The sequence below is a fragment of the Tupaia chinensis genome, unplaced genomic scaffold (genome assembly GCF_000334495.1).
Source record: "Tupaia chinensis unplaced genomic scaffold, TupChi_1.0 Scaffold000425_1, whole genome shotgun sequence".
NCBI lineage: Eukaryota > Metazoa > Chordata > Mammalia > Scandentia > Tupaiidae > Tupaia > Tupaia belangeri.
Genome location: NW_006159930.1, coordinates 1,228,378 through 1,232,388, shown reverse-complemented (window position 1 = coordinate 1,232,388; position 4,011 = coordinate 1,228,378). Strand labels below are relative to the sequence as shown.

At 47.9% G+C, this 4,011-nt stretch overlaps 1 long non-coding RNA gene across 2 annotated transcripts in view; it reads right to left on the bottom strand.

Annotated features, from left to right (window-relative positions):
* Positions 1–3,974, bottom strand: part of LOC102489258 (uncharacterized) — an 84,901-nt gene extending 80,927 nt beyond the window's left edge. For both annotated transcript variants that reach the window (XR_335483.2, XR_335482.3), the window contains exon 1: positions 3,346–3,974. This is a non-coding gene — a long non-coding RNA (uncharacterized LOC102489258). The remainder of the gene's footprint in view (positions 1–3,345) is intronic.
* Between the last annotated feature and the right edge of the window lie 37 nt (positions 3,975–4,011).

Here is a 4,011-nt window from a genome sequence, read left to right as displayed (position 1 = left end):
AGGAATGAAAAGGAATACAGACAATCTACAAATTCAGGGATTGGATGGTTAGAAAAGGCAATTGTTTCTCAATCCCAACTAGTAAAATACAAAACCAAGAACTGTTTTCAGCAAGAAAGAACCTGGTGTAGGAGGAGGGGATAGCCTCGAAATAAGGATAAAGTTAAGGGGTATAAAGCTATTTCAAAACCTAAGGATAGGAACCAGCAGATGGTACAATGGTTATGTCACTGGACGCCCACATAGTCAACCACACTTCAAGTCCTGGACTCGGTGGCTTAAACTCACACCGGGTGCATGTGCATGCATGCCTGAGATCCCAAGAGGAGAATAGGGGAGAAAGGATTGTGGCATGGCCATCCTCCTAGGGGGTGATTTCTTGCTTTCTGTCTCTCTGTCTCTCTGTCTTTCTAGTGAACACACATGCTCTATAGCAAAAAGAAAAAAATCTTCAAAAAACAAAAACCTCAGGATAAAGGAAACTATTACCTATCATATGCTTCAATTATACAAAATGGCTCTGAAAAGGGAATGAAAGGTGTAAGTCTCCCACCTAAGCCCAGTAAATCTAACATACTCAAAACCAAGCTGAGAGTAAGAGCATGAGAGACAGAATCAGAGACAGATCAGCAGGCATGAGAGCAAGAAAGCAAGGAAAATGGCAAACCATACAAGCACCTGTGCCTATCAGCCCGTGAACACTTGGTGTTAAACAGGTAAGTCTACAATATCATGAGAATTATACTGCCAGAAGAACATCAGCCTGGATTGAAAGACACTATCAGGGCTGGGTCTATAGCATAGCAGTTAAGTGCTGTGCACAGAAAGCCGGATCCCACATGGCTGGTCACAGTTCAAGTCCTGTCCTGGTGGTTCGAAATACATGCCAAGTGTGTATGTGACCCAAGTGTTGATGGGATGGAAAAGCAGAGGAAAAGAGATTGCAGTGTAACTGCACCCCCATTGGGAGATGCATTCTCTCTCACACTAGTGAGTCCACATGCTCATGGGCAGGAGAAAGAAAAAAAAAAAACAGACTATACTCAAGACTTAATATCACTCTATATTACCTAAACTTTTAAAAATGTATTTAAAAGCATATTTCCCGATGTCTGCCTTAGTTGTAGAAAAGAAAGACTCTCAGAGGTCATGGAAAGCAATGGGCAGGGCAGCTATACTCAGTGAGGAGAATTAGGACCTAATCTGGGTATTGAGTAGAGAAGTCCTCAACATGTCTGCTCAGTGGACTCAGTGGGTCAGTACCTGCTGTGGTCACCTACTCCTTCCTTTTCTAAATGGCATGTCTCCTGCAATTGTACTGTCTCTATCCACCTGCATATTGAAGGTATGCAAAAAGGAGGGTGTCTTTCTCTAGATAAAAACTAAAACTACTACTGGGTCTGATGTGGTGTCTACTCCACAGCCTCCAGGAAGCCTGGACAGTGAGTTTCATGCTGTGACTGTATGGGTCTTTAGGGTTATCTCCCTTGTGGGAAGAGAATAAACTAAGCATTTGGTGAACAGAAAAGGATGTTGTTAATCTCTAGTGTTGTATTCTCATGAATTACTGGAGAATGCCACAAGAAAAAAACCTTTGAGACACCTATCAGGATTACAGACTTAATCGCTAATGATTGACATGGCCATGAGACTTGCTTTGGCTAACAGCAAATGAACCGAAGTGATGATGTCACTTCTGGGTGGATCCTCTGAGAGCCAATGAGTTACTTCCCTGTAGCCAGGACAGTTGTGAGGAGCATGTGTCAAGATGAGGTCTCAGAGGGATCACAGACCAGAAGTCTCCTGCAGACCCACAGTGGCCATGTCGCAGGAACAAGAACGAAACTTTCCCTGTCAGTGGTGGGTTAAGCCACTGACATGTTGGGGCTTCTTGTTAGGGCAGCATAACTCAGCCTTTCCTGACTGAAAACTGGGAGTTAGAAATGGCCCTGGAGAGAGCAGACCCTTCACTCAGGAAAAGGAGTCTGAACTCTCCACTGGTCCTAAGGGGAAGGCAACAAAGGCTTCCAAGCAGGGGCGTTCACATGAACAGATTTGTTATTTTTTGGATGAAATATGCTATTTCTCAACATAAGGAGAAAATCATCCTACTAAACCACATAAGGCAGGGAGGAACACACAGAACCCTTAGGCAAAAGATGTATATTTATACAAAGTCCTAAGTCTTGAAGTTTCTAAATACAGGAGCTCTGAAAGGAGTTACAATCAGAGGTTCAGGCAAGAACATTTCTCTTATGCAGACAACTAATAACTTCACAAGACGGTTTCCCAGAGCAAAGGCAAGATCATGTTCCAGCTGCCTGTGTGACCTGAACAAGCTACCTAACAACTCTGGGCCTATTTTCTTATATGTTAAATCGAGATAAGAATGTATGCCTCTCAAGATGTTTGTGGGGGAAAAAAATAGCACATTTAAATTGCTTAAGAGACTACCTAGCAGACAGTAGGTGTCTAACACATGAAATGCTTTATTAAAATTACTGTTGTCATTTAAAAATTTATTTAGGACATAAGCTCCCTAATTTCAATAGAAAATTATTCTGGGCAACCGACAGAGGAGCATGTTCCCTCCTTGGGGAAAGTAACTGGCTCTTGTCATCTCTGTATCCTCCCCAACCCCCAGCCCAGCTCAGTGCCTGGCTCACAGTAGCCAGTTACCCTGTGATGCATGAGTGAAAGTGAGGTGAGTGCCTGGAGGGAGGAAAAGTTGGCCTGTTTCCCACTGATACCAGCTGCTCTTGGTTTCTGGACTCTCAAAGCCACAAATACCTTAGGGCTGGGGGCTATGAACCCAAGACGGAATTCCCGAGTTCAGAGGCAGCAAAGTCCTTATTAGGACCTAGGAACTTAAACTGCTGCAAGTCCAACTTCAACCCCCAAAATCCCAATTCTAGACAGAAGAGCTGGCTCTTAGCCCTTCCTCCCTCACCCCCTCACTCACCTCTTCCCCTCACTGCACCTCACAGGAAAGTACACCTGGTCCTGCCAAATCACTCTATACCCTGGCATTCCACCGAGGCTCCGGGAAACTGCGAGGCAGGGCTGGGAAGGGGGCTGATTGGCGACCACCTCTATAGTCCAGAAGATGGCATGCTACTCTCACTCCTGGCAGCCCAATGAGAGGGATCTCACCAGGCTGGGTTTCACTTGCAGATGAGGAAGCTGAAGCTCGGAGGAGGTCCGTGCTTTGCTCACTTCACACCATCGCAGCCTGGCTACGAGAGAGCCACGATTCCCGACTTTGGTATTCTGTCCACCCTACTCTCCTGTCCCTGGGGTGTGAGCGGGGGAGGAGAAAATAACCGCAGAAAAGCAACCACTTACATGTGTCTAGCGCTTCCTAGAGGCTGCCCTGGATATGGGCCCACCACCCGACTGGGAGTGGAGAGTTTTTTTTAGTCGTGCTTCTACTCGGACTTCTGGTCCTACTGCGTGACTTTTGGCGCGTGTCCGCTCTCAGGACTTGTTTTCCGGGAAGCAAAGCAGGGCGGAAGGAGTGTGTTTGCGCGCGCGCTTGTCTGTGCGCTGTACCGGGGCAGGAGGGGGAGCAGACGGTCACAGAGGTTCCCCGAGTTTCGATTCCCTAAATGCTCGTTCCCAGACTGACACCCCCTAAATACACTCCCTATAAAACGTGGCCCTCCAAGGTACCGCACACGTTCCCCCACAGTCCCACGGGAGGAAGTGAGGTGCAGCGGGGATACAGTTGAGCGCCCCTTTCCAGCAATGCGAGTCACAAGGCTTCTGGGCGCAGCCGCACAGCGATGCGCACCGCCGCTCCCGAACTTGACCGAGAGACAAACTTTGGAGCGTTCGTAACGTGGGGGGCCGACTCTCCCAAGACTGCCCCCAAACTTAAGCCCACTTTCGCTCGTCCCATGGGGACTTCACGGAGCCACCTTAAGGGCGGTGCTCCCACCCCCCGGAAGTGCGGGCGGGGGGGCTGGGCTCCGGCTGTCAGCTCCCGCTCGGCTGAGAAACACCCGTGGA